General features: G+C 47.1%; 1 long non-coding RNA gene across 2 annotated transcripts in view; it reads right to left on the bottom strand.

Annotated features, from left to right (window-relative positions):
• Positions 1–2,226: 2,226 nt before the first annotated feature.
• The window catches only part of LOC307050164, a 35,770-nt gene continuing 25,001 nt past the window's right edge, over positions 2,227–12,995 (bottom strand). The window contains exon 3 of one of the 2 annotated variants that reach the window (XR_013810783.1): positions 2,227–2,285. This is a non-coding gene — a long non-coding RNA (uncharacterized lncRNA). Of the gene's footprint in view, positions 2,286–5,357; positions 6,063–12,995 lie in introns of those variants that run through there. The other variant, XR_013810784.1, reaches the window with a different exon arrangement.

Below are 12,995 nucleotides of genomic sequence, written 5' to 3'. Positions count from 1 at the left end.
GTGCAAGGCTCAGAGGAGTTAAGGCATTGGCCACAGTTGAGCCAGCATCTATATGACTCTGAATCCCGTACCTCTGACACCACACCGCAGTCCTCCCAATGTACCGAAAAGATCACAGTTTCAGCCTGGAGAGACGGACAACCAATGCAGTTAAAGGAAACCAATCAGAAATGGCAGAGCCAAAGCAACACAGCTTTGCTTACCGAGGGGATGCAGGAGAAGCACAGCTTCAACCTCGAAGAACACCGAGTTCAAGTCCGAGGACTGCCACCATCTAGCTGTGTGACGGTGCAGGTGACGGAGCCTCTTTCAGTGCCCAGGTCCCCTTCTGGGACCCTCGTGTCCTCCCGGTTCTGACACTGCAGATTCTACAGCAACGGAAACTTGCTGTGAAACCTGAAACAGGTAGCTTTGCTCAGAGAAAATGCTCTTTTACAAAAGGAGAAGATGGGCCTCTTTCCCTAGAAGTGATGAACAGTGAAAACACCTGATTACATTGGAGAACGAGAAATCCATCATAGAGCCTCAGAGCCTGGGGGCCACACCTGAACCTTTTTAAAATGTCCAGCTGGGAAGCACCTAGAGAGTGAAATCGGCAATCATCCTAATTTTGTCTAGGGGCCCCCTTCCTCTCTCCGTCCTCTGAACACCCTCTGCACTAAGCTTTTAAATGGTTTTAAAATATCTGACCGATGAATGATTATGCTTTCCTGGCAGTCATCAAGAGGCCAGAGTTCAAATCAGCTTTATTGAAGCTCACCTGTTACTGTTAATAAACATGAAATTTCAGTCTTGCAAGGGTTTTTCTTTCATGTTCTGGAGGCCAGAATGTATTTTTCAGGTCCCAAACAGAGCCCCCACCCACCCCACCGCGAGAAGCTGGCAGGCCGTCCTGGGCCTGCAGGATGGGAGGGCCCGGCCCCCTCTGGCTCCCTGGGGGAGGGGAGGCCGCTGTCCCACAGGAAAGGGGGAGGGAAGGCTGGGGGCCAGGTGAGTCCAGTGTTGTGGGGTTTATGCTCCTCTGACGTCCTCGCTGATTTTCATAACGATGTTTCCTTCCAAGCTGCCTTTCCTGCCCGGGAATGTCTCAGCTCTGACCCAATTTGCAAGTATTTGTTCACAGATTTAAGAAATCTTTCCCTTTTCTGTTGTATGTTTTCAATATTTACCTTACCTAACTCTGTATTGAGATGGTACTGGCCACGTTTAGAAATTTCTAGGAATCTAGAAACAGGAAAAAAAATGTGTTGATCAAAGTGGAGTGTGATTTAAAGCTTATCAATGCTTTGATTGATGTAGTGATTGCTCTGTGCCAGGCACTGTTTAAGCATTTTCTGGATGTTAATACATGAACCCTCATAAAGTCTCTATGCACTAGGCTTTATGAACCCCATTCTACAGAAAAGAAACTAAAACACAGATACTAAGTGACTTGCCTGTCATCACACAGCCGGTAGGGGGCAGGGCTAGGTCTGAAATCCAGGGGGTCGGGTTCTGAGCACGGACTCTACCCCAGGCCACCCTGCTGCCCCTCTTACTGGCTCTGAGGTGACGGCGACATTCCATCACTTTGTAGACACTTCTGTTGTGCAGGAAGCACACTGAATTTTTTTTTTTTTTTTTTGCGGTACGCGGGCCTCTCACTGTTGTGGCCTCTCCCGCTGCGGAGCACACGCTCCGGACGTGCAGGCTCAGCAGCCATGGCTCATGGGCCCAGCCGCTCCGCAGCATGTGGGATCTTCCCGGACCGGGGCACGAACCCGTGTCCCCTGCATCGGCAGGCAGACCCTCAACCACTGCGCCACTAGGGAAGCCCTGAATTATTCTTTTAAATCACAGTCTAGTGAATCATACTCCCTGCCCCCAAACAAGAGTGTGCATTCCTACAGGGCCACATCAGTCCCCTGTTGTTTATTTCTCAGCGCCTGGACACTGCCCGGCACAGTGTAGATCTCCCATGAGACTTTCCGGGTCCAGTTGAATGCAGCCAGGGTGCAGTTTCCCCACACACCCTCACCCCGTACAGGCCTGTGACACAGACATGAGAAATTTCTTAAAATTCTCAGACCACATTTTCTAAATCAGTTTTGCAAAGTTGAATAGCTCAGCAAAACGTGAATTAAATCCATGTTTTCTCTGTAGGTCCATGGAAGTTGATGGTGTCTCTGTGTAGGTCGGTATTCAGGAGTTACTTTGGATGAAATCAGATCCAGGGTTCCAAAAAGCCCATTTTCTTTCTTTAAAGCACAGCTGAAGCATGTTTTGGCCTCCAAATGCTTACACTTCTGGTGATAGAACAGAGAGAAAATATATGGTTGGTTGGCAAGGGGAGAAGACAGCTAATAGATTTGCTCTTGACAGACTCTACTGAAATGGTTAATATGCCTATTTAAACCAAAATTGGCTCATTTGGTACTGCTGTCAAAGTTATTATTCTGATCCTTTGATAATTATCCCTTAAGTTACCCAGTCAGTCTGTCTAGTTTTCACACATGAAGTTTCTTCAAGGCCCTAGTCCCATATCGGCAACCCCGCCCGGTCCCTAAAGGAGGATGGACAGTTGCCAGGGTCACTCACTGTGACCCTCCCCCCACCCAGCCCCCCCACCCCAGGGACCCCTCACACCTGTCCTCCTGCCAGCCGAGTGGTGAACCCCCCACACACAAGTTACCATGTTCCCATGAAAGCAGATTTAATTTCCTTTATTTCAGTTGCATGGATTTTTTTCCCCCTGGGTCTATGTCCAAAAGAAACAGTTGAAAGGATTTTAAAACATCACTGCATGTACTTATTGAGTCTAAACTGCAGAGCGCTGTGCGAGGCATCACGCGATGGTTTTTTTAAGACAATTCCGACCCTCCAGGAACTTGTTCTAGTAGATAAGTCATGACCACGTTAAAACTCAAATACAAAATAGCTGTCATGCATGGGCGTCAGGTAGTTGGGCTGCCTCTGTGCCCATGCCCTGTGACTTGCTGTGTGATGTGGGGGCTAGTCGTCTCACCTCTTCGAGCCTCAGGTTCCTCATGGTTAGAAGGGGGATGATAGTGATACCTGGCTCCTAAGTGGTTGGAGGATTAACGTAGATGAGACTTGATGACCGCCCCCCATGTCCCCGTGACCCACCTCCATATCATGTGCAGCTGCGGTGGGCACTTTCCACAGATAACAGCTTCCCCCGTTATGAAATGAGCTGTGTTCCCACAAAGTTCATATGTTGAACCACCCCTGTCCCCCAATGGGACTGTATCTGGAACTAGGGCCTATAAGGAGGTAGTAAGGTTAAATGAGGTCATAAGGATGGATCCCTAATCTGGAAGGATTAGTGTCCTTATAAGCAGAAGGAGAGACACCAGGGATATTTATGCACAGAGGAAAGGCTGTCCACAAGCCAAGGAAAGAGGCCTCGGGAGAAACCAAACCTGCCCACACCTTGACCTTGGACTTCCAGCCTCCAGAGCTGGGAGAAAATACATTTGTTTTTAAGTCCTCCAGTCCTCCAGGTGTTCTGTTACAGCGAGCAGACTAAGACCTGCACCCAAGCACTTTGTCGCCGCCTCTGCGGTGGTGCTGGCCCTCCAGTAACGGGCTCAGCCTTCAACACAAACTTCAAAGTGGCAGGGAGGTAAGGCCTCCAGGGACACCCCTCAACACAGCAGGTGAGGTGTGTGGATAACAGCCCCGGGCCCTGGCCATCGGAGGGAGAAGCTCTCAGGTGCGGGGCTGTGTCTTCTCAGGCAGGACCAGCAGGGCTGAGCCCACCACCCATAGTGCTGACCTGCTCGTTAACGCAAACTTCATCTGCTTTTCTCCTTCCTGCCTCACCTGGTCCCACGCCCTCACCTGTGCTTCCTAGGATGACCTTCCAGATAAACCGCCTTCACACGGGCCCTGGATTCGGGGTCCGCCTTTGGGGAACCCAAACTAAGTCAAGGGATAGATTCACATCAGTCACTCAGGGAACACCCCCCATCCCTCACAAAAAAGTGGAAACAAGATTTAGCCACGGAAGGCACGTTACAGTGGGGCCATCTGACCGGTTGCTAAATGAACACCACGGGAAATAAGTATTAAAGGAACCAAGAGGAAAAATCAATTCTGGCTCATTCATGAGCAGATGGAATCTTCTACGTGACGCTTTAGCTTTTCAAGCCGGAAGGGATCTCAGCGCCCAGTTACCTTACAAACTGTGACATCACACAGACAAGGTCTAGATGACTAAAAAGATACAGACCTAGCCAGCCCTGGTACTCAACGCAGGATGTTCTGACCAGAAGCTGGGGTGCCCTTCCTGGTGACATCCCCTCGAGACTGTCAGGGTGAGCAGCCTCATAAACAATCCAAGCTTTCTGGAAGTTTCCTTAGCAACGTTCAGGAAAAAGGCTGAGCAAGTGCGTGGTCCCCTAACTCCCCTCCAGTGGCCCCTGGAGAAGGAATTTGTGAGCTGCTGCATCTCTAGTCCCTTCGTTGACATTTATTGGCTTTTTGATGAAGGTTAGAGCAATTTTTCTGTCAACAGCTTCTCATTAGGGGCCTGGTGATGTTCCTTGTGACCATTATTTTACTCGGCATCATGCCTGGTCACTGTGAGAAGAGGTTCCACTTAGAAAGCATCCGTCTTTGCAGCAGCAAAGAGCTCAGGTAATCCCACTGAAATATTCCTACGGGCTGACAGCGCCCCGAGGCTTGTGTACTGAACTCAGACAACAAGCCAGCCTTGCGTGAACCACTCAGCTTCTGGCGTGGTGCCTCCCCACCTCTTTTTAAAGACATATTTCAGGTTTAATTCTGTTTCTTTTAAAAATGAATTATGGAGAACTTGTTGGTGAAATAATCACTAGGACTTCTCAGAGACCACAGGTTCTCACCATGAATGACAAGTCTGCCTTGGAAAAGCTTGGAACCAGCAGGTGTTGGAGGAAGGTGTCCGGGTCCCCTGACGGACTGTTTATCTCGCCCCTGAAATGCACTGTCTGCACACGGTGATGCTTTAAGAAAGCATTTGGAAACGTCTGAGGCTCCTGTCATTCATCCTTCATACACCCTCCTCCGCCTTCCCTACCACCATGAATCTAGCCTGGAATGGCTGTTTTTCCAAAAAAGGGTTTTTTTATTATGAACAATTTCAAACACAGGGAAAAGAGAGAATGTGGTAATAAACTACAATGTACTCATGGCCCAGCTTTCACAGTCCTCAGTGGATAGTTTATCAATCTTGTGTCACCTGTCCCATCCCCACTCCCCTCCGGTCCCCACCCAGACTCTTCTGAAGTGGATCCCAGAGTCACCTCCTCAGAACAGAAAGACACTGCTCTCACCCAGGAAATTCCAAGGGATTTGGGAGCTCTGTGTAGGGAACCACGGTCAAGGAGCAAATATTAGGACAAAAGATGCTCCTGGTGTGCTTATCACTCAGGAAATGACAAGGGTCTCAGGAGCCCTGTGCCAGGACCTGGGGACAGAGACCAGCATATACATGTTCTCTTATCTCACAACCCCTTGGATGTCTTTCCCTCCTGTTCCCAGGGATCATTTTCCAAAATAACTACCTCCATGCAGACCTGGGGCTCAGGCTCTGCTTTCCAGGGGAAACCCAGGCTGAGATGCCAACCAGGGGAGGGGCCAAGGGAGTTCCAAGAATGCCAGCAAAGGGAGTCCCAGGGTGACCACCAGGCACCAGACCGTTGTTCAATTAGAATCTCTGGTTCTCAGCGCTTGAAGCTGCAGTTCCAAACTTTTCCAGCAGAGGGCAGTGGTAGCTTAGCTCTAGATGGACATCTCCACGGCCTAACTGTTGCCAGGTTAACTGGACTAGAAAATCACATTTGCTTTTTTTTTTTTTTTTTTTTTCGCGGTACGTGGGCCTCTCACTGTTGTGGCCTCTCCCGTTGCGGAGCACAGGCTCCAGACACGCAGGCTCAGCGGCCATGGCTCACGGGCTCAGCCGCTCCACAGCATGTGGGATCTTCCCGGACCGGGGCACGAACCCGTGTCCCCTGCATTGGCAGACGGACTCTCCACCACTGTGCCACCAGGGAAGCCCCCACATTTGCTTTTTAGTCCTGAGAATAAAAGAAACATATTTAGCAGAGTCAATACTAGTAAAGTTAGTTAGATGTCAGTTCATCTGAGGCAGTGGAGAGGAAGAAGCTCATAAATATAATTGTTTGCTTTTCTTTTTTTTTTAAATAATAGAGTCAGCTGACCTCATAAGTGTGCTATAAAGATTGCTCCCTGCATTTTTATTCCTGGGTGGTCATCAGAGAAAAGGCTCCATATCAGGGTTTCTCAGGCTCAGCACTGTGGACATTTGGGGCCAGACAATCCTTTGTTATGGGGTTGTCCGGGCATTGCAGGGTGTTTAGCAGCATCCCTGGCTTCTTTCTACCCATGAGATGCCAATATACCCTCCCCCCACCCCTTGTGACAACCAAAATTGTCTCCAGATTTTGCCAACTGTCCCCAAGGGGGTGGAGGGACAAAATCACCCAGTTGAGAACCACTGCCCTGGATGATTATCTGGGCCAGTTAGTTTATCAGCGAAACAAAGTATTGATGCTGCAAAATGAGGCCAGAACCATGTTTTCAAGCCTGCCTCAGCCTGTTAATATCAAAGGGCAGCGTTTACTGAGAGCTTTTTGGGCCCTGGGCTAAGAGCTTCTGTTCTAGACACAGGCCCACCTCAGAGCAGAACTCAGCACCCTCCACTCTCCCCAAATAGATTCAACTCTCAGAAAGCATTAAAGGAAAATGGGGATATTCCTGAAGATGACCTGAGGAGACAAAGACAAGCCTCTTCCTAAGACTCTTCCTTTGACATTTCTGTCCTTGACCCCAAAATTCCTCTGCCAGGCCTGGTGGGTAGAGAGGAAAATTCTTCTGTATTCAGCTCCAGCTCACCCTGCACCCCTCACAAAACCATTACTCCTCCAGCACACCCCATCCCAAGACTCTTGTCAAAGTACCCCCCCATCAAAGAAGTTTCTTGCTGACATGGAAGATTTTTCTCCATATTGTTACACCTTCATTCACCTCATTTTTATAGATGAGGATGCTGAGGGATTGTCCCCAAAATCATAGAGCCCAAAAGTGATGGAAGCAGGACTTGGACTCCAGACAGAGAAGGAACATCTGTCAGGGCGCATGATACTTTTACGGGCTCGGAAAAGTGTTTTCGTGTTCATTTCTTTTAAAATCAGAAGAATGTCATTATAAAATATAATTTAAAATTTTTTCATGGAGGAAGGAGCGCATCAAGGCAAAAGTGCCTGGGGTCCCATAAAGTTATTCTGCACCCCGACATTGTGCTCCATTTTTGGTGAGGGTGTAGCTGACACACACCTGCTTGATACAGAGCCAGTCTTGGTCCAACATAAGACTGACCTCAATATTGGGGGAAAAATGTAAAAGTACAGGTCTTAGCTATTATGGGGTCAGTGGTATCATTTTCATAGATTCATTTATTCACTCAACAAACATTTCAAATGGCCTGCTGTAAATGAAAAAAATAAAAATTTAAATATTATTAAACTTTTGCTTTAAATACTATTCAGTATATTAGTTCTAAGTTATGAAAAATAGAGATTTTTTTTATTTGACACTAAATCCTGAGGGACCGTGATCTCACTGGATATTTTTCCGACACTAGACTTGGGGATGGGGGGGAGTCATGATCCTTCACTCATTTTACTGCACCATCTCTGTGCCAACTAGAGGTGGGGTGATGTCTTAGTTTGCTTGGGCAGCCATGGACTGGGCAACTTAGACAACAGAAATTAATTTTCTTACAGTTCTGGAGGCTGGAAGTCCAAGACCATGCCAGTCAAGGTGCTGGCATGGTCCCGTCCTGGTGAGGGCTCTTCTTCCTGACTTGCAGATGGCTGCCTTATCAGTGGGTCCTCACATGGCAGAGAGAGATCTCTGGTATGTCTTCCTCTTCTTATAAAGGCACCAGTCCCATCGGATCAGGGCTCCATCCTTCTGACCTCGTGTAGCCTCAGTCACCACCTTGAAGGCCCCCATCTCCAATTCAGTCACATGAGGGGGTTGGGACTTTGACATATGAATTTGGGAGTGACAGTCCAGTCCACAGCTGGTGAGTTGGTCAAACAATTTATAGCTGGTATATTTTTAGTATTTAATTGCAAGGCTGCTCTAAACAATCAAGGAGGAAGGGTGTAGTTCTTTGAGCATTCTTCCTCAAAACCTCACCTCTTCTCTGCTCCTTTGCTCCAATTAAAGCGGAATATAATGACGTCATACCCTGATGGCAATCTCTTCTTTCATGGCTGGAGCTGGTGGGTAATAGGGGTTATTTCTGTTTGGGATGAGGTGGGATGTTTTGGGTTAGGTTTGGGTTTCTTCTTCTTTTCTACCCTGAGAATAAGAAAAGGCAGGATTCCTGCCTAGGAAGGGTGGCAAATTACTGTGGAAAGAAATCCTGTCAGAATTGACCATTCCATTCAGCAGCTAACATTTTTCAGTAGTCTCTGTTTTCTGCTAAGCTCCACTTCTCCACAGTTGACTCTGATTCTGAATAGTCCATTTTAATGGATATACGAAAAAGAGAAATAAGATTTTTTGAAAATGTATTTAGTGGGGGCACAAAATTATACCATTAATTGCGTTTTGTTTGGTCTGATCTTACATTCCCTGAGCACATAGTCCTGCTTGGCTGAATGCCCCTCTTTCTATTTGCATAATAATTTCTTGACATTCAGATGATTCTCAGATGTTTAATCTTCCCTAACCACCCAATCTGGAGTCCTCTGGTCACGCCATCCACCACCTCCCTTTAATTCCCTTCTCAGTGCCTACAACTCTGATTTTCTTTCTTTTCTCTCTTTTCTTTTCCCTCCCTCTCTTGTTATTTTTCTGCACGAGAATATAAGCTGCATGAGGGCAGGGACCCTGACTGTCTTCTTCATCTCTGTACCTCTCATTTCAAGGACATGCCTGGCATAAAGTAGGCGCTCAACCATTATTTGTGGAATGCACAAATGAATGAGTGAATGAATGAATAAGATCTCAGCAAGGAGGAGAAGGCTTTTTATCTTGGTTCAGCAGTTTATAGCTTTGCTTGGAGAGCTCTTTACAACCACTGAGAGGATTGCAAAAGGAATCAAGGCCAAGGAGAAAGAATTCTTAACAGTGAAAGAGAGAGAATATAGAAGCAAAGAAGCAAGGATGAAGCATGGGAAATCAAGAATTCCCCTCAACAGTGAAAAACCTGTACCATGAAAACTATAGGACACTGGTAAAAGAAACTGAAGATGGTGCAAATAAATGGAAGGATATTCCATGCTCATGGATTAGAAGAATTAATATTGTTAATATGGCCATACTACCCAAAGCCACCTTGAGATTCCGTGCAATCCCTATCAAAATTCCAATGGCATTTTTTCACAGAAATAGAACAAATAATCCTAAAATCTGTGTGGAACCACAAAAGACCCCGAATAGCCAAAGTAATCTTGAGAAAGAAGAACAAAGGTGGGGGCATCATGCTTCTTAATTTCAAACTATACTACAAGCTACAGCAATCAAAACAGGATGGTACTGGCATAAAAACAGACACTTAGATCAATGGAACAGAATAGAGAGCCCAGAAATAAATCCATGCATATATGGTCCATTTACAACAGAGAAGCCAACAATATACAATGGGGAGAAGACAGTCTCTTCAATAAATGGTGCTGGGAAAACTAGACTGCTATATGCAAAAGGTATTGGGTTACAATATGTTTAGAGCTGGCATTATATAACATAATGCCGTATAACAAAGATAATGTTTTTTTTATTAGAGAACTACTATGCAGTCACCTAAAAAAATTTTGTAGAAAGAGGCACTGCAGGAAATAAAAAGAAGTATACACAAGGGTCCTACTTGTTCGAGTTTCCAAGAGTGGACTTAAAGCTATCTTCACTTTGGTAGCTCAGACGCAATTGTCAATGATTGATTGTCATAATTTCCTCCTAGGGCCATGCATGTTAGAACCACCTGGAATGTTTCATGCCAGACCTGTTGAAGCAGAATCTCTGGGTTTGGAAGAATGCAGGTATTTGCAATTTTAACAAGTTCCTCTGTTGATCCTTATACATTATATCAAGAGGAAGAGAGAAAGACCAAGTAGAAAATTTTCCGGTACAGAACACACAAGTTCACATTTAATAACACTCCTCCACTCCTGTGTTTGTTTTGTCTAGTCCTAAAGTTGCTTTTATTAAGGGAGTTGAGATACTCGCCCATGAAGCTTATTTGTTTGTTTTTTAAATGCTGCTTTGATTTCTCAGTCAGGCTGGGTTTACATTGCCCTTGGCATCCTCCCAGAGAATTTTAGGGCCATTGAGAAAATGAGTCTGCTGCCCCCTTTACTTATGCCTTCCACTTTTTGAGCACGATGTCGTAGGAGGTCCCCAACTTTAGACATCTGAAACTCAGAGTCGCGTATAGAGGCACGAGTGTGGACCCTGGCTAGACTTCAAGAGCAACAGAAAAAAAGCAAAAGGAAAACTCCAGGGAGAGTGGACCTTCCCCAAGGGCACTGAGGATGCTGGCAGGCTGCCAAAGTCAATTTCAATAACAGTGAAAAAATAGTTTTGTTGCGGTTGCGGTTCTTTCCAGATGATGTGTTGGATTAATGGCCATTACCTCCCTGCTTAAACTCCTGAACAGGCAGGGATTTGAAATGAGGATCTTGCAAATGGACATACCTTGAAGATGAGGTCTATTCTTATAAGTTGTATAGAGCACCCCAAGTAAGATACGTGTATAAAGCCTCATTAATAACAACAGTAGGGACTTCCCTGGTGGCACAGTGCTTAAGAATCCGCCTGCCGATGCAGGAGACACGGGTTCGATCCCTGGTCCCACATGCCTCGGAGCAACTAAGCCAGTGCGCCACAACTACTGAACCCACACGCTGCAACTACTGAGCCCGTGCTCCACAAGAGAAGCCACCGCAATGAGAAGTCCACACACTGCAATGAAGAGTAGCCCCGCTCACTGCAACTAGAGAAAGCCCGCATGCAGCAACGAAGACCCAATACAGCCTAAAATAAATAAAGTTATTTTTAAAAATTAAATAAAAAGTAATAAATAAATAAAGGTCATAGCGTTAAAAAAAACACAAAAAACAGTAGTTTAAGTTCTACTCAGTTCCAATGAGCTTTTGGTGTGTGTCAGAAGTTGTCAACCAATCAAGTACACAAGTGCCCACCTTCCCCCCAGAGGGAAAGTCAATAACAAGAGACACGCTGAGGGCCCACCTCCAACTCTGCCAGCGCCTTCTGACTACTCAGCACTGCCCAGCAGGTCCCAAAGCACCAAAGAAGCTCCACTCTCACCTGCTTGACACTGGGCTTCTGCACATGATTTCAACTAATAAAACCATCCTGCTCCTTTAAATTTTCTAGTAAATGTTTGAAAACGATTGTGTATCACACTCCCTAATGTAAAGAACTTGAGGTCAAAAAAGAGGAATTACCCACCCAAGAGTCAAGTAGCTCCATTAATGGCAGGTGTAGGATGTATTCATTTCTTCTCGCTGCTGTAACAAGCGACCACAAACTTAGAGGCTTAAAACAACTCAAATATATTACCTCACTGTTTTGCAGGTCAGAAGTCCAGAATGGCTTTCAGTGGACTAAGACCAGGGTGTCAGCAGGATCGCGTTGCTCCTGGAAGCTCTGGACAGAACCCGTTTCCTTGTCTTTCCCAGCTTCTACAGGCTGCCCACGTTCTCTGTCTCGTGACTCCCACCAGCGATCACATCACCCCAACCCCTACTCCTGGTCTTACATCTTCTCTGGCTCTGACCCACCCGCCTCCCTGTTTTTTTTTTTTGTTGTTGTTTGTTTGTTTGTTTGTTTTTTGCGGTACGCGGGCCTCTCACTGTTGTGGCCTCTCCTGTTGCGGAGCACAGGCTCCGGACGCGCAGGCTCAGCGGCCATGGCTCACGGGCCCAGCCGCTCCGCGGCATGTGGGATCTTCCCGGACTGGGGCATGAACCCGTGTCCCCTGCATCGGCAGGCATACTCTCAACCACTGCGCCACCAGGGAAGCCCCCGCCTCCCTGTTTTAAAGAGGCTTGTGATTATATTGGACCCACCTGATAGTCCAGGAATCTCTACCCACCTCACAATCCTTAACTTCATCACATATGCAAAGTCCCTTTTGCCACGTAAGGTAACATATTCATTGGTTTAGGACACGGACATTTGGGGGACCATTATTCTGCCTGCTACAGAGGACCAGAACCCAGGTTCCTTGACTCCCAGCCCAGGTATCCCTATGGCTCTCAGGCCCTCACTACCCCTTGGGCTCCTCAGAGTTCAAGGTCATCTCTGAGGTTCAGAGACAGAAGCTGGGTTGCACAGCAGCAGAGGATTTCCTCTTAAAGTGGCAGTTTACCACTGTGCACACCCCGTATACCCCTGCTACCCCATAACCACCCCTACATTACATCACTCCTCAGAAGGATGGGGCTGGCCCCTTAGGTTCAGGAAGCATCTTGGTGGCTCACTGAAAAGAGCTGTGGGTATAAAGATAGTGCTGCTGACTATCCTGGGGGTACCTCTCAGGAACCTGAGTGTGGTAGGATGAAGCACCCTGATATCTGCAAGGCCCTGGGAGCAACCTGAGGGCTGGTACAAATGCCCACCAGCCATGCTGATGAGAAGCCAGCAAAGAAGGGAATCAGGATGAGGAGAGTAGGGAAGAGAGAAGCAGGCTGAGCTGTGGTGTCAGTAGGTCTGTGTGAGGCCAGGACAAAGGAGCCTGTGCTCAGGGGAACAGCGAAGGGCTGGCCACCCAGCACTGCCAGCTGAGTCACCTCCACCAACCACTCAGAACCCCCTCAGCCAAGAAAGGTTGGCGGGAGAAGAAACAGAAGAGGACTCCGCCCGGAAAACATGCACCAGCAATCCTGCCAGCCTCAGTGCCATGGAAATGATAAAATTCCAAAGGTGTTCCCACTTTTCTACCACCACAGGCA

This window comes from Hyperoodon ampullatus, assembly GCF_949752795.1.
Source record: "Hyperoodon ampullatus genome assembly, chromosome: 3".
Taxonomy (NCBI): Eukaryota; Metazoa; Chordata; class Mammalia; order Artiodactyla; family Ziphiidae; genus Hyperoodon; species Hyperoodon ampullatus.
Note: the sequence above shows the minus strand (reverse complement) of the source record. Positions and strands in the feature narration are given on the sequence as shown.